The 25,187-nt window shown below is 41.3% G+C and overlaps 1 protein-coding gene across 4 annotated transcripts in view; it reads left to right on the top strand.

Annotated features, from left to right (window-relative positions):
- AKAP6 (A-kinase anchoring protein 6) overlaps nt 1-25,187 on the top strand; it is a 2,898,826-nt gene that overhangs the window by 2,321,682 nt on the left and 551,957 nt on the right. The gene's annotated exons all lie outside the window — the stretch shown is intronic.

Raw genomic sequence — 25,187 nt, forward strand, 5'->3', positions numbered from 1 at the left:
AATGCATGTGGAACTTTGTTTATCTATTTTCCTTTCCATGTTTACATTTCGCTCATTTTCTACAGTTACAACTCAACTTTATCTCTGTTCTGCATTATTGGTCTAATTGTTTCCAACATGACATGTCAAGATGCAAATCCATGAGGACCCAATTCCCTGAGAACAAGTGGTCAGATATCAACTCAATGAAAAAAATAACTGTAAGTATTTTTGCAGGGTCCTTGTTCCCTTTAGCCCCCAACCCTTGTGGGATGGGATTCTGTACCCACAAAACTTATATATTTCACCACTGCAGTCACACAAATGCAAAGAAGGGAGAAATCTCCCAGAAGAAAATAGTCAGTGCTGGCACAGATGTAATATCTCTCAAGATGCTCAAAACCACAGTTAGCATACTTCTTTAGTTACTCCATGATTAAACCTTGATCATCTGTACCAGTTATTCATTACTTTTATTTAGTTTATTCTCAGTTTCATTATAAATTGTTCCCAGCTGCACACAGTTTAGGATTGCTTTTGCTGGGTGTTAAAGATTTATGCAAGATATCATTAGAGATGTGACGTCAAATCAAAATGAAATGTTATTATTTATTTTCATATAGTAGTGTCTTATGGAATAACCAGGCTTTGCCAGGCTTTTATTATTTAAGCCAAGTATACAGACTCATTTTTCTAGTGCAAAAGAACCAAATGCCTTAAAGATGTAAATAAAATGTAAGGTTAAAAGTGGGCTGGACAAGACGATATCGGTCTCTAGAGTGGCATATGCCTGCTTTGTTCTATGTTAATAGTCATCTATTAAAGGCTTCCAGTATATTACTTGTATATATGTGCCACTCCTTTCATTCTGTGCTAGGATGGAGATCAGAAAAAAGCACAGTCATGCCTAAGGAGAAGTATCAGTACACTGAACACTGTTGTCCATTTTAAAAACTATACATTTCTGGTTACTATGGGGGGAGGGGGGGGGTTGTAGTAGTCTGGATGCCAGTTTACTTTCACTGAAATCCTAGCTATACCCCTGCTTGCGAAACTCAGCATAGTAGACAAGAACAACTTGTCACATGTTGTAATATAAAAGCAAGTTAGAAAGAATGTAATAATAAAGCATGCTGTGTGAATGTATTGATTAGTGCATTCATCTACTACTTCACAGTGTTGCAAAAGTCAGTGCATTCTTTAGAAGAAGGCTGTCCTTTGCAGGTTGATGTCTGTGTACAGATACAAATGATGGCATCGTTGTATTGCTTATATTCACAGTGGATTAGTGATGACTATGTTAGGCCTGCCTAGCTGTAGAGTACTTGATTGCTTAGAGCCTGATATATGAAATGATTTTAATATCTATGTGTCCTTATCTTAAAGATTATTCCTCAAACCTCATTTTCCAATCAGAAGTGAAAACACATTATAAGACTCTAAGGAAATGTGACTTCTATCTCTCTAGCCATATAACTTAAAATCTCCCTACCCCTCTTCCTTCTACATACCTTGCTCTGACTCGACCTTTCTTTGTGATTTTTTTCAGTGTGCCAACTGTGATATCTACTTTGTATATAATGCACGTATACATTGTGTTTTGTAAGTTACTCTGTATATATTATGTATCTATTGCCTTTATACTCTCAAACCAACTCGGATTTTCACATTGTATATAATACACTGCATATTGTTATTTATTCTGTAATAATGTCATGTATCTTTTGTGTTTACCCTAGGCTGAGACTGAAATAGGTCAAATGATCAGTGATCTACCCCAGTTAACAAATTCAAAATAAAATCAAATAAAAATATACCTTTTCAGTTTCCAACTTGGCCTGGTTGGTTTTAATACCAGTAATGTAAAGAAAATAAAAGACAGGTGTATTTATATGTTTAAGTTCTCACAGATGACATACTTTCCTTGGATCATTTTCACATTTCTAAAATTGCATACACCTTCAGTTGTAACATGCCAAAAATCATCACAATGCTAAATTTTACTTCAAAATGTTAATGTATTTTTTTCTGAGGGGAGAATGTCCCTGGATCTCCTTGAAGTGTGAAGATTATTTACTCCTTCATGATTTCTAAATGCATTATACTCATTTAGAAAGATGGGCAACTGTGTATAGTGCAATTGACGCACCAGTTCCGACCACTAGATGTAAATGTTCTTTTTCAGTGGTGAGTTGGGATCACTGCTTGGTTAACTGACTTGCTCAGAAACACACACTAGGCAAATGGGGCTGTGGGAATCTACCCAGAGATATTTTGAGTCATTCTTTATCGTCTATAAGCACTATAGCCATTGATTTTCTTACTATTAATTGTATAAAAATAGGCTGCATAACATATGTGCATTTATCTTGCATTGCATCAGTGAACTGCCCCATGACTGAGTGTTGTACCAGTCTATCTATTCAATTAACAACTAAAAATAATAAATACTGCAAGCAATCTAATTGCTTTGGCAGTTTTTGTTCAATAAGGTTACTAAAGCTAGTGGCTAAATGAGTACCCATCCATTAATGGAACAGTGGGGTGAATTAAAGATGTCACAGAATAAGGTGTGTCAGTGTCCTGGCTGGGGGCCCAATGGTCTTAGTAAACTGAATAAGTACAGGCAATATGCAGATCCCATTGGTTGCAGTTGCTATGGATTTCATTACCCATGGATTGCTGATAAATACGGGAGGGGGCTAGAAGGACAGGTAGTCTAACTGGCTATGTCTGTTAATATACACATGTGTAGAGGGATTCAGGTAGTCTGGCCATGCCTGCTGATACACAAATGTGTAGAGAGATTCAGGTAGTCTGGCCATGTCTGCTGATACACAGATATGTAAAGAGATTCAGGTAGTCTAACTGGCCATGTCTGCTGATACACAGGTATGTAAAGAGATTCAGGTAGTCTGGCCATGTCTGCTGATACAGAGATGTGTAGAGAGATTCAGGTAGTCTAACTGGCCATCTCTGCTGATACATAGATATGTAGAGAGATTTGGGTCCAAATGGCCATGTCTGCTGATATACAGGTGTGAAATAGAGAGATTCATGTGAAATGTTTCTTTAGGTGGCCTTTGTGGAGAGAGAAAGAGTGACTTTACCTTTCTCTTTCTCTTGATAAGTGTGTGTTAAAGCTGTGAGGACAGCAGAAAACTGTCCAGCTGTATCATCTTAAAAGCTATACTAGTACTCTGAATACTGGAACATGGACTATAACTTCTAAGCCAAAGAACATACATCATTCAGATGTAACTAATCTTAATGATGAAGGATTACAGACTGAAATAAAAACACATCTCTTTTGGGTGCTCATTGAAAATCATACATCTCAACTTCTTTGTTCAAGAATCAGGGACAAAGTCCAAAAATAATGAGGAACAAAGGCCTAAAATAATTTTTAAATATTATCCTGATCCTCTTAAAATTTTAGTAGAACATCAGGATTTGCTTCAACATGCATTTTCTGAAAAAAAAGTTAGAATTATTGATGACTATTATATTTAGTGATTTAGAAGAAAATTCACCTTTTTATTAGGAACAGGTAAAAAATAAAATGCAAAATTAGAGATGTTCTGCAAAATCCAAAACAATGGTGAAAGCCAAGGATGAATGCATAGTTATTTTTGAGAAAGGAAAAGAAAATCCAAATCACAAAAAGACAACTGTGCATGCAACTTTATTGATGAATATAGCTGCATTTGACTTCTTTTTAATAGTTTTTGTGAATGTAAGATCAAAACCTATCGATGGCTGAATGCTCCTTTACATATAAAGCTGGACTATAGCTAATGGCAAGGCATGGACAAGAATACACAAGGTGAAATTCACTAAAAATGCTCATTGAAATATACAGTAGTAATGGATAGCTACAAGAGAAGCTTGCAAACATAGATAAGGTGGTAAGACGAGTATGTCAATACAGAGACTAAAACTATAGCTAAATGAAACATCTTACAATGAACAAATGCTACAGGGTAATGTACACAGAAAGGCTGTATTAATGCAGGCACAGTATGTTACCACTGGTCTTCCTGACATATATCTGACAGGAAAGAAAAAGACACACCGGGGGATTCAATAAACAAAAATCTCTTTGCAGGAACAGTGTAACTGCTCCTGCATGGAATATGGCCATCCAGCGATTCAGGAAACAACCAATCTGATGTGCATGAGCCTGCCAACACTGTTCCTACATGGAAAGCCATGCAGAATTCTAGTTACCTTATTTGCTAGTGAAAACCATGCACATGAGGTGAATTAGCAATTCAGGAAGCAGGCAGGCATCCATGCAGGAACACTGCTAGTTACAGAAATGTGTTCAGTTACTAACTGTGTAGGTGCTAGAACATGATAGTGTAGGCAGGAGGAGCAGCTAACATGAAAAGGGGGTGTGTCATGCTTACTGTAAGCACATTGGAGATCCGTTGCCTGGATTTGCGCTTAACTAAGTACAGCTAAGCCAGGGGTGTGTGTCTGAGGCTGTAATGTCTTACTCTATGAAATGAAGACTGTGTTCACATCCAGGGGAGGGCCATTTCTGCTAAAATGTGTTTACCTTACCTAAACGGTATGGAAGGCACAAACTGGGACTTAAACAAACAAAAAAATGGAAATAGCAGAACTGTTTACATTTAGGCAGCAGATTTGCATGCCGTGGCTCGGGGCTTAAAAGGGGCAGAAATGGGAAGGGGGAAAAAAAAGGAAATAGCAAAATACAGGCACTCAAATACAAGTAAAATAGCTGGCAGGTGGAATGTCTCAAAGTCAGCCAATCACATAGGCAGCATCCGCAGCATGCCACTATAAAGTGTGTGAACACCTTCCAGTCTGTTTTTTCTCACAAACTCTGCACCATAGCTGTAAACATACGGGGGAATTTTAACTGACAAAACTAGCAAAAAATGTCAGAGGCTGCTTTGCTTTGATCTATCAGTATGTGCAAGAGGCCGAGTGCGCTGAGGAGGATAATGCTGACAATCGACTCAGACTGAGGAGGAGAAGAGTGTTCAGACCCAGGGTAACCTACAAGGGGCTACATGATCTGGAGATAGTAGAGCACTACAGGGTGGACAGGGACATACTTCAGCAACTCACTGAGCTGTGCCAGCCTCACCTCAGACCCAGAAGCAACAGAGGGGAACCCATCCCAGTGGATACCAAGGTACAAGTAGCTTTAAGAATACTAGCTACAGGTACTTTCCAAAGATCAACTGGGGATATCATGGGGGTCTCACAGACATTTGCATCCAGGATACTCCACCAGTTCCTGGATGCCATGCAACCACATGCCGCTGGGCACATTTACTTCCCCAGCACCCGTGTGGAGAGGACCAGCAATATGCATCTCTTCCACCATGTAGCAGAATACCCGTAGGTACTGGGTGGCATAAACTGCATGCACATCCACATCAAAGCACCACCCGGTGACCAGAGTAGGGTCTAGCTAAATCGCAAGGGGTTCCACTCCATCAACTGCCAGGTCATATGTGATGCCCATGGCATTATCATGAATGTGTGTGCTGGCTGCCCTGGAAGCTATCACAACTCCCACATCTGTCATTCGTCACAGCTGTACCAGGCATTTGCCAGTGGGGACATCCCATATGGCCATCTGGTGGGGGATGTTCTCTTCACACTGGAGCCATGGCTGATGACACCCATCAGAAATGAACACACACCCACACAAGAACGCCATAATGAGGCAGACGCACAAACCAGGATCATTATAGAGTGTGTGTTTGGGATGCTCAGCTCATGGTTCCGCTGCCTTGACATATCTGGTGGAGCCTTGCAATACTCTCCAACCACATGTGCACACATGTTCATAGTATGTGCCATGCTACACAATATGACCCTGTGGAAACAGCTGCAGCAGGAACAAAATGAGGAAGGGCCACACAGCCCCCCACCATTGCCAAGATCTCCACAGGCACAAAGGGAGTCGGAGGAGGAACATCCTGAGCCTGCCCTGTAGGCAGACAGAGGCATGCCCAATATGCCTTGGCCTTGGCAAAGAGGAACCACATAGCACACACACTGACACTGTAGAGCCTGAGGGGCTTATATCTCTCTCTGACTCGCACACACAGTAAAATGGATGCCAAACATCACACCGCCTATACCTTACCATGTATAGGCAGTGTACTGAGTGCATCTGACATAGTTAGCCCTCAAGCACCATCCTCACAACTGCCTCAGGCACAAGGTAAGTCAGTCTTCTTAACAGTAAAAATGAATGAAATAGAATGTTCTGATAGCATATCTATGGTATTGATGCAAGCATGCAAGAGAATGGGGTGACTTACTGGGACAGCAGCAGACAACTGACAGCTATGAGGGACAGCAGGAAGTGTATGACCAGTACTGGCTTACCCACATGATGCAATACCACCCTAGTTGACAAATACCACTGCAGTATATGTGGTGAGTCAAATAACTGGGGGGTCATAGGTCACATGCATGGATGTCAAAGTGGGAGTCCCATACTCACTCCCAGCCTCACCCAGCAGGTCAGCTGTAGAAAACCATACAGAAATGTCTGGTAAATGCCCCCACATGGCAGCATCCATGAAATTCCCACCAACAGACTTACACAGTGATATCACAGCAGGTCTGGCAGTGGCAGTATGGCTCTGAAAGGTAAGAAGTCTGAAACTAAAAATGTTTATGCCAGAACAATCTGACCTGTGGTCGATACTGTTATGCCTGTAGTCTCAAAGATAGGGAACATCACTATGCTAAATGGGACCAAAATGTTAAGCAAATATCAGCACAGTCTGTGCAAATGTGTATTGCATACAGATGTGTCACCCCTCCACCTATAGTCCCATAGAAATGCAGTAACATGTCCCTAGAACTAAGCAGCATCCAGCTGTCAGCTAGAGTGATGGCTCAACATGAACAGAAAGCAGTTATCAGTAACACCCACAGTCAACTTACTGGTGCCATCCCAGGGTTGTCCACCGCTAGCAATCTGAATGCACTGCCTTGTTACAGATGGCCTGCATCTGTCACACCTAGCCTACAGGCCTCTGGCAAATGCTTATGCCTCACCCACAGTGCCCTGCTAGGGAGTGTCATGGGTCCATAACACCAACATAACACAATCTACAAAATGCAAAGAAAGGCCATGGTGCTAACTACTAGGAGCAAACCTGCCAGCCTCAGAGAGCCAGAAGTCTGGACAAAGCCATGAATAATGTGGTGATAAAGGTCCAAAGAGAAGGACATTTTTGAAATACTGCTCTAATAATGTTAGAAAGTTGATGGAATGATTGCATTAGCATGGAATGTCTGAAGAGTATGAAGTCTGAAACTGCAATGTCAACTGTTGGTAATATCTGACTTCAATCCTGAGTGACTTGCAAAACACTTTTTCTTGAAAACCACACTCGTTGGGGTAACCAACCAGATATATGAGTCATGAATCTGGGCGTTCTGTGAAACTCTGTACAATCGACAGGCAGGGCTAGGAGTTTAAACATGGGAATGCACTCATTGCAGGCAGGCCTAACCCTGGAAGATGGTGACATGCCTGCACCCGCAGAACTCTGGCCCACAGCCATGGGGAGTAACACACTCTTCCCTGATCACTCATCATATGCAACATCCTGACCCCAAAATGTGGCCAGCCAAGCCAAATGAAGTGGTCCATACATACATGTGAGACACACACACACCTCCAGGCTGGTTAAACAGTTTGACACACACAAGACCCTCTAAGTGCAGTCAACCTTTGAGAATATCCCTATGCAAAGTACTGGTAGCTATAGGCCAACATATCTGACCCAGGACACCCCCCACATATCTTATCCCCTGCAAATCTATCTGGAGTCTGCCTGTCACCCTGATCCTGCCTGACTTATATTACCCAACCATGGACTGGAAGTCAAACCCCCATGCTAATTTCCTTAAAAGAAATGAAGAAAGGGGTGGTGAAAAAAAGGGTACGCAGAGGGAAAAACAATATGAGAGATAACTAGGAATGTGCAGGACGGGAATAGGGAAACACCATAGCTGTCCATTTCTTCTACAGCAACAGCAGTGCACTTCTACAAAATCTGGAGGTAAATTTGGACACTCAAACCCCTAAGAAAGGGGTGAGGACAACAATAATGTGTTGTCAAGCCAATGGGACCGGATTACATGTGTCCAGTGGACACGTGTGCAAAATGGTTAGCTATGTATGGGGATTAATTTTTTGGGGGGAACAGATTGCCTTTTTTTTTTTTTTTTTTTTTTTTTGTAAGGTGAGGGTGGGATGTTGGGGAAGGATAGTAGGTATAATTGGGGAAGTTAGTTGGGTAGGAAGACAGACAAGACAGATAGACAGGGGTGGTATATGACACATGTGGGGGTAAACACCTTGGATGGGGAGGTGGTTGGGAATCAGATGCCCACAAGCCCCCAAATGGATACAGTGGGACTAAGGTCCTCACCCATGGGCAGTCACCAGTGCATCTTCATGGCCTCAAAGGTGGCTGTGCTGGCGGCTGAGCAGGAGGGGCAGGCTGACCCTCAAGATGCACCACATGGCTCTCAAGGTGGCATAGCTGATCTTTAAGCTCCTTTCGGAGCTCGCTCCACACCAAACCCCGCACCAGACTATGGGTGATGGTGTCCTGTCCATGCCTTCTTCCAGGGGATGGGACGGGCCCCATCTACGGAGGTGGTTCCACCAAAAGTTGGTGCAGGACCAGTGACGAGGAGGTCCCAGGTTGGGTCCCTAACATGCTGGGGCCCGGTGCATGGCCAGATGAGGCGGGACAGGCAGATCCGCTGAGATCAGGCTTCCCAGACGTGCTATTGTATTGAGATTTTAGAACATATGTTTTATTAGTCATGAACAACACATTCCAGGATTAGTTATAACAGCATGCATGGGTGTTCCAATTGACTCCACGAAACGGATTTAAAACAGTTGCATAGCAAACAGAACACATGCATATATGGAATCACCGTGCATTATAACAACATGCAGGTTACATTGAAAGCAACAGGCCACCAGTGATAGTATTTGAGCAGGGAACATTGATAATCAAATGTTTAAACATTTGTAGAACAATAGGACACATGTCCCAACAGTAGGTTTGGTGAAAAACATACCCCTTGTTATATGTGTATAGATTATCAGTGCAGATAGGGTGGGGGGGAGAGAGAGAGAGAGATGTCAATTAACAGCTGTATAGGCTTCAATTGCTCACAGCTGTAATGATCATAACTCTACTCATTACTCTCCAGGTATGACCTCACTTTACATCTACCTATGGCCTCAGGTTGGGCAGTAGTATGTTTGTACACAGTGTATTAATAATGCCTTTCTAAGGCTGATATGAACATTCCATTACCTGACAGACCTGTGGAGAAAATGTCTGTTAACACTTCCTGAGTGTTTCTACCCATATTCACATAGTCAAGGTTACATATGTGCACTCGTACTGTGTGTGTGTGTGCTACTGCCATACTCTGCCTTAATTTCTATTGGTCACCCTGGGTGTTGGCAGCAGTGACCACTAGCCGTGACAGCGTGACACTTGAGGGACATTTATCGGAGGAGACTACTTGGTGTATGTACTTATCTTACTGTCGTTTGTAGCCTTGGGGTTGGACAGTGGGTGCTGTACACAGTGTATAAGTGCAGCCTTCTTACAGCTAATATAGACATTTTCTTAAATGGCAGACCTTGGAGGAAATTTCTGTTAACACTACTTGACTGTTTCTACACATATTCACATATTCTTGGGTGAAATTATGCATACAGCTTATTACCACTCCCGGGATTTGAACCGTGCCTGTTTGTGCAGAAAAATACAACAAGTATGTGTTTCATCAAAATGAGATATTGAGGAACTGCTGTCTCTTGTTTGACTGTTTTCTCCATCATACTCTCTTGGTTGTACAATCTGACCTTGTAATTCTGACATTCATGCATGGCACATAGTTCTTCTACTGTGTATTCATACTTTGACATAGTACAGTCTGGGAAACACTGGTTAAGACAACATTACTATTCAGGTATCAGATCTTGGTGCATGGAACATTTCATATAGTTAATCTCCTGTTTTACAACACCTCAAGTATTTAGTGCTTTCAGAGCCATAGTTGCTGTGCAGAATCTGTACACATTTATATTCATACCACCACATACCAAAGTAAACACAACAGTCTGGGGTTTTGAGTTTTATTGACAGGTACTGACACTTTTATTGATATGTATCCTGTACGTCACTATTACTCTGCTAATGTCTTGTTTATTCAGTACAAACAATACACATTTTTAAATATTGACAGATGACATCCTCCTCCTTTCCATTTATTTGCCCTGAATACTGCAAGCTAGATTTGTACTCACCAGCCTTGTGATGCAGCCTTAGCAGCCTGCTGGTATGGGCGTCCACATTCAAGGCCCTGTCATCTGTAGCTGTACAGGAGATATAGACGGTGTGGGCGTCCACGTTCAAGGCCCTGTCATCTGTAGCTGTACAGGAGATAGAGAAACATTTATGCATACCTATCCATCACATACACCAGCTGGACTTTGGCAAAACTAATTGATACTGATACTTACACATGTCTGGGACATCCCCTACCCATGCATCTTGGACCAACTGGTCCTAGAGCTCCCTTTTCCTATGCTTCAGGTCAGGGAAATGGTGCCGACCTGCTCACCAGTCTGAGGGATACCAGTGGCACTGGTGAGATCACATGCGAGATGGTCCCAGGCCTCCACTTTGTATTGCAAGCCCTGGTACTGGCTCTGCAGCAGTCTCCCCTCATGGTCTTTCACTAGAAGTCCAACCATGACCCTGGAATCCTGAATGCCCCAGCGCTGTGCCCGAAAGTATAATCCCTCACCATCTCCAGCCATAGTGACTGCAGTGATGAGCTACAACTGGGTATGGGCTGTATTCCCACCTGTGAGGCTAAATAGGGCTGATTTCCTGCCCTTTGCCATCATTGGACCATTTCTGAATATGCGGACCTAAGCTAAGCGACAGGCAAACCCACTTAGCTAAGGCTGGCAATGCTTACAGGGTCAGATGTTTAGCACTGCTTACCATTGCACAAATCTGCTTAGCTGGGCTACACAGTGCTTAGCATTTATATTTAAGCAATGCTTACACCAGCTAAGCAGAGCTGACCGCTAGTTAGCATTGCTCAAATTTCACTTTATAGACTATCAGGTGTATGAGATTCAGTCATCATTACTGACATATTATAATTTTATGTTTACCTTCCATGACAGAACCCTGTGTGCTTTCATTTATATTTATTCTTGTATGACTATTCTGTATGGGGCACTTGTATTTATATGGGGGTTTCGCATCCTTTCTGGACTGATACCTCAATTTTGGACCTGCTACACTACCCTGATTGATAAATATTAGTTACTACCTCATTTAATAAAACATCAGACTTTTAATACTGCTTTTAGATGTAAAGGTGAACAGACTTCATTGGAGCTTGAACCATGAAACGGCTGCATGCAAAGTGGAAGCTCTGACCACTACATTATTTCAGCTTGACAGTTTTACCTGTATATTTCTATTTAGCTCCTTCAGATATTTAAGCTATGCTAAGCACAGCTGCGCGACACACCCACCCACTCAACTATGAGTAAACTTTACTTGGGATGATAATAAAAAAAAAAAAGATAAAATGGATTTTAAATTTTGCTCACTTTAGGGGTGTGCACATACCTCCAACCTCTTTCAGCAAGACATCTTGACAAAGCAATAAGTAATGGGGAGACAAAAAGCACAAACATAGGGACGATTTCAAAAATTCTCTTGCAAACCTTACATGTTGATAGAATAACTGGTTTTGCACTGCATGAGTTTTCTCATGTGTATGATGTCTCGCACTCAAATGTCTGTAAGTATATACTTTTACTTTGGCCTTCAATGGCCAGATATGTGGGCAGAAGTCTGGACATTCTGCAGATATCTCAACAGTTGTGCGGTATGTCCGCAAATAACTGTTGTTTACATTTAACAGTGCCATAATGGCACTTTCTGAGTGCAGGGGGTGTGTAACATGTGTGGGCACTGCTGTGACACACCCCCTGCACTCATTCACGGATTGTGTCCATGCAGGTTATACAGCAGCATGCCTTCATGAATATGCAAGGTGCGCTGCTGTGCTGCACAGGCACGATTCATTCCATGCAAGAATAGACTTATTCTGCACGGAGATTTCATGAATCTCGGGGACACACACAGAAGCAGGAGATGAGATAGGGTAGGAAATTAAGTGACACGAATTGTCTCAATGCGGTGTATGACTAATTGCCATTTAACTGCATGAGTACCATGCATCATTATAACAACAGCCTAGCTACACATTTAAAAACCTGCATACAGTCATAGAAATAATGCAACAGCATTATTGATTCTAATCAGCATTTCACCCAGAAATGGAATTGTTTCCAACTTTTGACAGATTTTAAATGTGAAAGCTCTGACTGTCTCAAGTAAATGTAAAGCAAGTGGTCATACTTCTCAACCATTTAGAGCAAGAAATCTGTACAAAGCCATAAATACTGGGGAGGGGGGGGACAAAGGCCCCAAAATAGGACATTTTTTTTAAATACTGCACTTACAAACTTAGAAAGTTGATAGAATAACCTGTTTTGCTTTAGCCTGAAATTTCTGAAGGATATGAAGTCTGAAACTCTAATGTCTGTCATTATTTTCTGTCTTCAGTCTTTAATGACTTGCCAATAATTTTTCAGTAAACACAATTTTATGAAAAATGGGCCCAAAATATAAGGCAAAAATCTGGACCTTCTGAGAAAATCTATACAGTTGAGAGGTATACAGTTGGTCTCCTCAGTGCAGTTTCTTGTAGAAAAACACAGCATTTACAGTAAATTTCAGAAATACCTACATGCCTAACAAAGACACTGATGTACAAGGAAGCCACGAATGTGAACAAGAAGTTAAGCCTTGTCCTTCCAGACATTTCCAAGGGAAACTCTACGCAGAGGTGTAGTGAAACAGAACTTTTCACAACATGAATTCTCATTTCTTGCCTGCATTTTGATTTAATATCTCTGTAATCTGTATAACTGTACTTCTTCTTCTTCTTGTTTGTGCCCACCTACCCTCCCTGTTTTTGTTTTGGTGTTGGTGGCTCTGGAATTGCCCGCCCCTCCTGTAAATCTGTATTTGAACACTCCTCCGGAGTCCATCTCATTTGCTCACTTAACTGAATACAGTGAGATCATATTCTGAGTCTAGTGTACACTCTGCATAATACAGAGAGAAGATTTGAGAAGGCCAACCCACTTAGGTTCTTCCTTCATCTCTCCTTGCACTTTACTAACAACAACAAAAAAAAAAATCATCTTCTTTTACTGCATTTGTGTTTCCTCCTACTTTATTTTGCTTTTGCCTCTTCTTAAAAGTACTCAATTTTATTTATTCTGCTGCACTTATTGCTGCTTGGTAGTAGCCTGATTAAATTGTAACTGTTATTCTAAGTCTTTTGGTTTAAGCACTTGGGCTTCATACCGGTTGTTTTACATTAAGAAGGTTTGAGGTCTGCACTGTTGTGGCAGGACAGGTAGCTTACATCTTTCTAAGCTGGGAATTGCTGATTGAAAGCTCAGTGTCTGTTATTCTAAAAGTGTATTAGTTCTGGTTTAAGCACTTGGGCTTCAGGCCAGTTATTCTACATTAAGAAGGTTTGTGGTCTGCACTCTTGTGGGAGGAGAGGCTGCATTCTGCCCTTCTGAAATGGGAATCTCTGGTCACCGGCTTATATTGTTCCTGCTTATTCGAACTGTTTCTTTTTGAAATTGGTGCACCTTGTTGCTGTAGCATAGGACCAGATTCAGGCCTGCTGAATCTAGCTTTGTTTGTATAACTTGAGCACTGATCCAGGCCATCTTTTTTGGAGAAGGTTCCCCTGCACCCTAGTAGCGGGAGTGTGCAGTTAGAACTTGTCTGATTGAAGACTGCTGGAACAGGGCTCAGTTTTGAGTTTTTTCTTGTTAATTGGGTAACAGATTGTTAATTTTCTATTGTTTTATATATATATATATATATATATATATATATATATATATATATATATATATATATATATATATATATATATATATATATATATAAATTGCACTTTATTCATCTGCTTTTACTGTATTTGTGTTTCTTCCTACTTTATTACTAGGGGCTTTGACTACAACTCTGAACTGAGATATATAACAATAAGCATATTTTTTATGCGCATTTAAAGTGTTTTTTTGATTGTATCTGCTTTATTTTCTGAAAAAATATATATAGTTGTTTCCCACCTTTCTAAGCTAGTATACTCCATTTTTCAGGTTAGTGTTGAATTCAGGGCTGTGTTACAAATCTGTGTGTTTGCCCATACCTTACTTGTATAGAAGGGAGTTTCTCTGTTTACCTGTAAGAGAGGGAAGCTTTGAGCAGCTTATCTGTCCCTGGAGGAGTGGTTTCATCCCAAAAAGTAGTACATTATTGGCCATTTTGGGACAATTTCTATCTCTTTTATTTCCCTGCTATAAAAAACGCATTTGCCCGGTTTTGCATGCCGGGCAGCATCGGTTAGCTAGGGTATAACTACATAAAAGTCTCCTCTTCAATTTTTCCCTTGGAACTAGACAAACTTTCAACTTAAGCACTTAAGCCATTCATTTCTCAGCCCAGCACTTGCTGAAAACTCATAGCAAGCACTTATAAACCCTAGCACTACAGAAAGACAAGGCTCTCTATTCGACCTTACCAGCCATTCAGTAAAACAGTTTACTGTACCTATCCAGGCATGTCCAAAGGGCAGTTTCAGGTGTACTCTCCAGTCCAACTGGTGAATCTGGGCATTTTGAGGCAATGTTACAACTGCCTCATGTACACAGACAACCCTCTCCTCCTACCACCAAACACTAATACATGAGAGAGATGCAATTATACAGCCAAACTGGAGGCTAAGCTCTCTCAACCCAAGACTGGATCAGACAGTCAAGAGGAGAAGGGAAATACTGGCATCACACCACCAGTCTCACATAGACCCATTAAATCAGCACCAGCAAAAAACACACGTAAATACACAAAAACATACTCGAAGGTTCTAAATAAAAATCTGCAAAAGCAACAGAGCCCTCCAAAGCAGAAATTCAAGCAACCTCCACCCCGCAACACAAACCATTAAACACATACTTCACAAAACCAGTGTGCCATGCAATCACAGCCCTCATGGCAAAATAACATTCCCAACATACTAGTAATAGGTGACTCTATAGTCAGGCACACTGACGTCCCACTCACTAGGTTGAATAAGGAGAAGGTTATTGTTAGCTGCCTGTCGGGTGCCAGGATCCGCCACATAACACAAGCACTCAGGTCACTCCAGAACAAGTACTAATACAACTCTGTCATTGCCATATTGGTGTGAATGACCTGAGCCGTACCTCCCTGGACTACATGAAAAGAGACATGGAAGAGCTTTTTTGATCACATAGCCCAGGCTGGTATGACCCTGACCCTCAGTAGCATCCTTCCCTCACCAAGAATCATACCACAGTATAAAGAAAAAATTATCAATTTCAACAATTGGCTAAGTTTCTGGTGTCATTCAAAGGGGATCCAGTGTCTGTCTGCCTGGGATGACATGCTCGACAAGCCACGCTGCTTCACTAGAGATGGTTTGCACCTGTCACCCTTAAGCTTTCGAATACTGGCCAAGGCTCTTGCCACCCTCATAGCGCCTTTTTAGGCAAGGCTCAAAAGACAAACCCTCTGCCGTAAATAGCACAAGTAACAAAATTCTGAGGGTAATACTACTCAATGCCAGAAGTCTAAACCTCAAAATGCACGCAGTCGAGGCACTCCTCAGTATGGAGAAAATCGATATATGTGCAGTAACAGAAACCTGGTTTAAGGCTCCAGAGATCACCCCAGCACTACCAGGCTACAACTCATACCATACATTTCGGCCGCAGAACCCGGACCAAAATACAAAAGCCGGAGGAATATCCATATTCATCAAGGATACCCACACCTCCAGGTTAGTGGCACAGCACGATGCTTCAGAGATGATCCACATGCAACTAACAATGGGCAAAACTGCAATTCAAATTGTAACTTACTACAGATCACCCACCATGTCCCAGGACCCACATTCCACATTTCTGGAAACACTAGGTAACATAAAGGTCCTACCAAACACCCTAATATTGGGTGATTTCAACTACCCAAACATTAACTGGGAGAACTACTAAAGTACTAACTCCCTTGCCCAATATTTCCTAGAATTTATAAACTCAAACAGCCTGGAACAACTGGTCACCACTCCCACCAGAGGTGACAACATATTGGACCTGGTCATCACCAACATGGGCGACTGGTGTTCCACACTGGAGGTCAACTCCTCGCTGGTTAGATCTGACCATAAACAAATCACTTTGGATATCCACATTCCGTCCCCACCCCCTGACAAGGAAACCACCATGAAAAACTTTTCAAAATCAAACTTCACGTTACTTAAGACAGAGGTTGAACATTTCAAAGCCCCCATGCTAAAGGATAACCCTGTCCAAGCTGCAAAATCCTTTACTTATGCATTCTATGGGCACCTACAAGAATGCATGGATTGTGCTATCCCAAGCAAAACCAAGACTCACTCCCCAAAAAAAGGAAACCAGTCTGGTAGACCGCTGCCATAAACAAGCTATACAATAGAAGGAGGAAACTAGTACAGAAAAGAGTAAAATCCCAAGAAGGGACGACATCCCTGATCAGTATCAGCAAGAAACTACGATCCCTCAGAAAATCATCCAAGGCGAGCTTTGAAAGAAAACTTGCCAAGGACTCCAAAGATAACCACAAGTCATTCTTTAGCTATGTCAAGAATCTAAGTGGCAATGCTCAGATCTGCTCAGAGTTAGTGCAGAATGGCACAAAATACACTGAACCAACCGATATTGCCAACATCCTGGCAGACAGGTTCAGTTCAAACTTCACCCCCTCTCACCTCCAAAAGGGCCCATAACGATACCGGAAGAATGTAGAGCCCCTGAAATCACAGACGCTCAGGTTAAAATAGCCCTCTCCAAAGCCAAAAACACAACATCAATGGGACTGGATGGTGTCCCAAGCTGTGTCTTACACGAGCTCAAAGATGAACTAATTCCTCACCTAAACACACTGTTCAAACTCAGCCTCTCCACAGGCTACATACCCATAGAGTGGCGCACAGCAACAGTTATTCCGCTCCACAAAAGTGGAGCCACAACAGACCTCAAGAACTATCGCCCTATAAGCCTGACTAGCTTGGTCTGCAAGGCTGTGGAGCGCATCATCATGGAACTCATTAAAAGAGACACTGGGAACCTCTGAACATTGGACCCTACCCAGTTCGGCTTTGTTAAGGGCAGATCATGCCTCCTAAACCTGGTGGACTTCTTTGAGACAGTTACCAAGACTATAGATGAGGGGTAGGTGGTACACACAGCCTACCTAGACCTCGCAAAGGCCTTCAACACAGTTTCCCATTCTGGTATTATAGACAAGCTCATCAGTCTGAACATAAACCCCAATGTCACAAGATGGGTTGCCACTTGGCTCACGGACAGAACCCACATGGTGAGAGTTGCTAGAGCTAGGTCTGACTCTAATCCGGTTACAAGTGGTGTTCCCCAGGGCTCAGTCCTAGGACCCCTCCTGTTCGGCATATACTTCTCAGAAGTACAGGCAAACACAGGAGGACTATGGCTGACCAAGTTCGCAGACGACTGCAAACTAGGGGCTATAATTGACTCACCAGCTGACACAGACATCCTCCAAAAGGGTCTCACTGAGACGGATACCTGGTGTCAAAATCATGGCCTCAAGTTAAATGCCAAAATGCATAGTTATTCCCTTTGTAAATAACAAACTACCTACAAACTACCACATAGGTGGTAGTCCCCTAAATACGGAAAATGTAATAAGGGATCTGAGGGCCCAAATGGATAGTAATCTGTCCTTTGATAATCACATTGCCAAAGTGGTTAGAAAATCCTTCTATGTGGCCCACCTAATCACAAAAGGGTTTTCATCCAGATCAAAAGAGGTCATTGTGCCGCTCTACTCATCACTCATCAGACCCATCATAGAGTACAACACCCCATTTGGGATGTACCTTACAAGGCACCTGCAACAGCTGGAAAGACCACACAAGTACCTCACCAAGAGGATCACTGGCCTCAAACAGGATGCCCTATGCAGCTTGACTGAAGAAATTCCAGCTGTACTCGGTTGCATACCGCCTGGTCAGAGGTGATCTCTGCCTGACATACAAGGCCATGTCCAACCCAGAATTGATGGACATGCTCCACCTAAAGAAAACCTTATCCCCTCGAGCCACACAATCTAGGGATCTAAACCTTAACACAACAATAAATAGGACGTGCTGGAGGGATAGATTCCTGTCCCAGAGACTTCCCATGCTTTGGAACAAGATTCCAATCTACATTAGGCAGAGCTCCTCGCTAACACTCTTCAAGAGAAACCCTGACGAGTGGATGGGAAACAGAAAGTTTACCCCGGGGATCACTTCAGTGGCTCTGCTGGGCAGAGACGCAGGGAACTAATCTAAGGGGCGGCGAAAGCCAACATAGTCTGGCTAGGCTTATAAATGCCTTCGGGCAGATAGCCTAGTACCTACCTATGAACCTATGTGAACCTATTGCTAATATTTCCAGTGGTTTTAAGGGTAGTGTGACTCAGTTAGAAAAGCATATACATAGAAGAAACCAGCAAAGGTATCCAGGAAGTGTTGGAAAGAAATGTTGCTGTTGAAAAATCAAAGGTATAATTGCTAGGCAGATGGAGTCAGAATGCTTTTATTGTGCCTTGAATCTTAAGTTGGTGTAGTAGTTCACTGTTACTTATCTTGTGTTGTGTACCCTCAGGACAGCTCTGGCCATGTCAGGTATTCAGTGATGCTGAAAATTGCCTCACAGATTAAGTAAAATAATGCCTATAGCGCTAGGTAACGAGCAGTACCCAGCCGATGGGTACACCTCAAGCACATTGTACCTGACACTCCACCGACAATCAACAACAGGTGCAATCTTGATCAGTGATGTCACAGAATGTTTCCCCTCAAGCCTGATGACAGGTTCTTGGAAGTCTTGGGAACAGTCGAGGGTGAGAATCCCATCTGCCAGCTATAGAAAGTCACTACTAATCTCAAATATTACTGTTACACCAGCAAATATGTGAGCTTTCATGAAATGGGTTTGGGGGTTTGCTACTGGAAAAACTTTTTGTCAGGAAATGTATTTTATATGTAATGAAAATATGTACTAGTGCAGACATGGCTGTAGGCAGTTGTAGGGAATAGTAGATGGTAGCAGCATTGCATGTAGTGGAAATTTAGACAACAGTTTCTGTGTGTTAGATAATAATGAAAATTACTATTAATAAATGTTCCGAAGTATACAGTAAGGCCTATCAGAAAAGGTAGCAAAAGTCTGTCTTATGAAATTTATATGTACGTATGTAAAACAAGTCTATTCTGTAATTCAGGTGTTTATTCAGGTGCTCAAATGATATTAGCTTGTGACACACCTGCTTGATGTCACTTGCTCAAAAAGAAACAGGTGTTTAGATTCCCATAAGCCTGATCTGTTGTTTCTATTAAGCCCTCCCCACACCAAACCATATAAAATGTTTTAGTCCTACCAGAAACCGAAGTTTAATCCTAAAACTCTCACTCAGTTGCAACCCAAGTTCTCACTCCATTTCCCTAAAACTACACTCCCCCTTCCTATCTCTAAATTATAGATTACACCATAAACCTAAAACTCCAATTCCCCCAAGTCTAAATGTCCCAATCATTTCCTAACCCTAAAACTCCCTCTCTGCTCCCTAAACCCAAAACATCCTTCCTTCTCCATAATCCTAAAATCCCCCTTGCACTCCCTAACCATAAAGTCCCCCCCCCACTCCTACCTCAGAGCTACTTGCCCAAACTCATATTTGAGTTCATGCGTGCGGAGCACACTACATGAGCTACAAGGTGCCCGAGCCCATGGCTTTAAGACAGCGGTTATCGAGCGCTCGTTTATTCTCATGATACTACCAAAAAGAAGATAAATGTAATACTAGGCAGGACTCTGTTTTTGATGCATTCATTGACTATTGCTCAAACACACAAAAAAAATATGCAATACTATGTAAATACATGGCATTTATAGTGAAGCAGCTAGTCAGTTATTTAAAATGATTTATGTAAGCCTAATTGCATAAGCTTATTCAATGAATTTTATCATTCCCTCTTGGTTTGTTTGTCTGGCACCAAATTACTGCAGGTGCAGAACTCTTACTTTAGGCACTCTACTCAAACTTCTGCTAATCCATGGAAAATTACTTAAGAAACAGTAGCGCATGTAGTTTGTCACATCTTCATAGCTGGGTGGGACAAATGGTAGGAGATAGAATTTTATTAACTTAAAATCATAGGATCATAGGATTATAGAAGGTTACTAGGCTATTGGCCCTACGAGCTTAGCCATGTTATACCCTTATTCCCTTATGGACCAAGGTATATAGTCTATGTTTGCATGTGAATTTAAGATCAGCACCAACTGCCCTGTCTAAGAGGGACATAGGTGAAACCCCCAGTGTAAATTTTCGCTTTTCCATCCAATTATCCAGGTTATGCTTAAATAGGGTCATTGAAGAGCTCTGTTTTACATGAACTGAGTTTGTTCGAGAGGAGTGGCAACCTCTGGGAGACATCTCTGTCTCTCCGGCATGTCCTGTTAATATCTCAGCTGGGTTAAGATCCCTAGAGCGAGTGAATCTTGTCCCATTGGATTTGTGGATTTACAGCAGCTTCATCAGTGCAGGGTCTGAGACTGCTCTGCAGGCCTGGCACAAGTTGCTCTAAGCAGTTTAAACAATACTGAGTAATGTGATAGGGCCTTTAGTCAGTCCATATAGGTCATGTGTTGTGGGCCCTGAATTTTCTTGGTCAGAAACCTCTGAGTTCTCTACAGTTGCTGCAGATGTCTGGTAAGGTACATACAGAAGGGAGCATTATACTCTATTATTGGGCTGATGAGAGCAGAGTACAGGGAAGTTATAACCTCATTAGCTCTCGATGCTATACCCTTGCTTATGAGGTGTGCAACGTAGAAGACCTTCATTACTACTGTGTACACCTGATGATCAAAATTAAGGTTGCTACAAACTTGCGTTCCTAAATCTCTCACCACTGGGTTTGAACTTAGGGGGATATTATTAATGTTGTAATTAGCAGGGCATTCTCCTTTGTAGAAGGGGATGATAAATGCATTTTTTTGTGTTTAGTTTACATCCATGGCTTTGACACCAATCATTTGTCTGTGTAAGACCATTTTTAGTATGGTGACATCTTTGGGGGATTCAATGATTGCACCCAGTTTGCAGTCATCAGCAAACTTGGTAAGCCATAGGTCATCGATTTTCGCCTTGACTTCTGAAACATAGGTACCAAACAGTAGGGAGCCTAGCACAAATCCCTGTGGAACACCACTGGTAACACGTCTGCTAGTAGAGTTGGCATCCCCAGTTGTGACTGTATGTGCTGTGTTTGGGAACCAGTTGGCAATGTATCTAGTTATTTAAAGATAATCCCCAGCTGGGTGAGTTTCTCGATGCCTGGGTGAGGGATTTTGTCAAAGGCCTTGGCTAGATTGAGATAGGCAGTGTGAACTGTTTTGCTTTCATCCTGGGCCTTGGTGGCATTCTCAAAGAAGTCCACCAGGTTTAGCAGCAAGATCTGGCCTTAACAAAGCCAAACTGCGTCAGTTCAAGAGTTTGAACGTCATCTATATCCTTGTTGTTATGATCCCTGATGATTCTCTCCATGGCCTTGCAGATAAGGCTAGTTAGACTTATGGGTCTATAGTTCCAGAGGTCGGTTGAGGGACCCGTTTTATGCAAGGGGATTATGATTGCTGTTTTCCACTCACCTGGACAAAGCCAGTAACTCCATTTATGCTAACTTGGTTCTTTGTTCCTGGGAAAAGAAGTATATTTTTACTAGTGGGTACCAACAATATTGGTACACATATTTTCATTTATTTGGACGACATTTTTATTCTTTGGAGAGATGACCAGGTTGATCTTAAGGGGTCAGTGGAACATATTAACCGAATTTGTAATTATTTTAAATTTACAGCTCACCACTTTAGTGAATTCATTAATTATTTAGATGTGACCATTTCCAAGGATAGGTCTAACAAAATGTTCCTTTCAAAAATATATAGGAAGGAAACCTTCTCCAACAGTTACCTTGACTTCCAAAGTTGTCACCCCTACACTGTAAAAGAAACATATTTAAAGGACAGCTTGTGAGAGCAGCAAGAATGTGTTCCACCAGAGAGGCATTCTTGACTGAAGTTGAAGTTATTACTGACATGTTCAAAGCTAGGGGATACACTAACAGAATTTTGGACAGTGTTGTCAAAGAAATGGATGAAGGGTAAGGGGTTAAATATAAAGCACTGCTCCACAGTGGAGAGATTGTTTTCAATAAAAAACAAACTGGAACGGGAGGATACAGTATGAGTATGGTTATTCCATTTGGAGAAAGGGAAAGAACATTTAAGGGCGTTATAAAGAAAAATTGGAACATTTTTAGAGGCAATTCGGACATATTCAATGTCTTTGGACAGGCACCAAGTTTTATATACAAAGCAGGTAAAAATTTTAAATACCTTATGGAACACGCAATTTCACCAAGAACTATGGCCATTAAGGGTACAACCAAATGTGGTCGATGCAACCAATGCCCTTTCATTCTGGATAGTGATGTGATACATTCAAAAGGACCTAGCAAGGGTGTCTGTTTACAAAAAGGTAATTGTAACACAAAGGGTGTCATATACATTTCCATCTGTCAAACATGTAAATATTTTTACATTGGCAAAACAGAAATGAAATTTAGATCTAGAGTATATGAACATCTGTACGCTATTGCCAAAGGTAATACTAACAATGTCCTATATAGACACACACTCATTTGTCAAGGGGAAACAAAATTCAAATTTGGAATACTGGAAGTGGTCCCACATAGCATAAGGGGTGGGTGGTGGGAACTCCAGATTGATTTAAGAGAGTTCTATTGGATCACAAGACTTAATGCTGTAGTTGAACCAGGATTAAACAATTATGTTCCTTTGCTTCCAGTTTTAAAGAGGAGAGCCTTGGATTTTTAATCATGTTTTTTACTCAAGTTTTCAATACACAGTTCATCCAACTTATTCAGATGGATTTTGTTATTGAATGTATACTTTTTAACAGTTGGTATTTCTCAGTGTTTCATACAGGTTTTTTTTATAATTAGTAAAGATTTTTTAAGAATGGCTGTTTTGATTTAGGCTATGGATTCTATGCAGCTTTCCATGACGTGTCTTTAAATATTTAAATATTTAATTATTTAATTGTTGGATTATTTAATTGTTGATTTATTTGGTTCATGTATTTAAAGGAGGTGATTCATGGGGAAAATTAGTTCTGAGGACGTCCCAGAGAGTAATACATGGGATGAAAGCCCTCAACGAATAAAGATTTTAGTACCTGCTGGTGTTGTTCCTGCCAATCTGGCACTATTTTTTTATTTTATGACTATACATTCATGTAGGTGTTTATACAGGACATTTGTGTACACCTCAGTATAGGGGTCATTGCTGTCAGTGTTGGCAGGGGGTCTGAAACTATTGATGCAATCGGTCATTAGGCATTTGTTTTGGAAAAATGTTTTAACCTTTTTGTTCCTGTGGGTGGGTCAAGTGCTATCATTACTTTGAAGGAGACTGATTTATGATCAGACTTTACCAAGGATGGCCCCACACATGGGGTGGTGCAGTGATCTCCCATGTTGGTGAGCACTATGTCAAGGATGTTAGAGCCGCTTGTGGAGGTGCTGACTACCTGCTTCAGAGCGTTTGTGTCAACAAAGTTCAGGAACCTTTGGGCAAGCATGTTTGTGCTCATATATGTTACCCAATCAATGGAAGGCTAGTTAAAGTCACCCATGACCAGGGTATTTAGCAGTAATGATAGTGACTCAAGTAGGTCCAGGTAAGTTGTGTGGTTTTCGTGGTTCATGCCTGGGGACCTATAGCTAAGAATGATGTGTGTGTGTGTGGGGGGGGGGGTCTTTCTTGCAGTTAGTTTGACTTGGAGTAACTCTAGAGAATCACAATGTTTAACCAGTCTAGAGGTGTATATGTCTTTAATGAAGATAGGTACTCCTTCACCCTTGTTTTTATTATGTTCATTGTGTGGTCTAAAAGTGTGGAAGGAATTATAGCCCTGCATGGCCAGAGTACTCTCTGAGGCCTTGAACCATATCATATTTCACTTATCATTAGGAAGTGATATACTATTTTGAGTAACAACGTGCATTATTTTTCACATTAGTCTCTTGCACTACTTTTTCCCCTGTTTTTTCTTTGGTGAGAACTGTGATAGAATTGATAGAATTTTGAAGATTTTTTTTTTGTGTGTGAATGTGTATGTACACATTTCCCTAAATATAAAAAGTTGGAAAGTATAAATGAACCTTTACCAGAATGTTACTACAAATTCGGAAGTCACACTAAAGGCAAAGACCGATAAAGGTAACTCGTTTTTCAGTATGGTATAGGTTGAAGAGACCCAATTTTATTATTTGGGTGTAAAAATGATTAGGCTTTTTGTGCCATTTTGGCCATTAACTTGCTTATTCATAGCTCTTCATCAAAAAATAATGTCTTTTTGATTGATTTGCCAAATACGAAATCCTGGTATTTGTCTTTATACTTTTATTTTAAGGCATGCCATATGTTATATCTGAATAGTAGATTTTCCATAAACATTTTTGTATTTAGAAAAAAAAGCTTTAGATGTCTGATTTGTTTTAAAAATTTGAACCTGGGTTAACTTATGGTAAACTCAAAATTTTTGCGCTTTGGGACTTCTAGGGTTGCTTTAAACTGCAACATTGAAACTTAGAAACCGTTTCTAGATGTCTCTTTTTTAAAGATAATATCAGTTCCTTTAAAAAATAAGTTCTCTTGGAATATTTTTAGCTTGCTGAAAGAATTTCCATGGGCTGAGCACACTGATAGAGCTGCAGCAGCCTATGGATATATTATTTAAGCACTAACCGACTCTGTGGTTGTGGTATATTGACGATTTACCCACGGTTGGTGTGGT

This window comes from Protopterus annectens, chromosome 6.part0 (genome assembly GCF_019279795.1).
Source record: "Protopterus annectens isolate FY-2018-M chromosome 6.part0, PAN1.0, whole genome shotgun sequence".
In the NCBI taxonomy this organism is placed as follows: Eukaryota; Metazoa; Chordata; order Ceratodontiformes; family Protopteridae; genus Protopterus; species Protopterus annectens.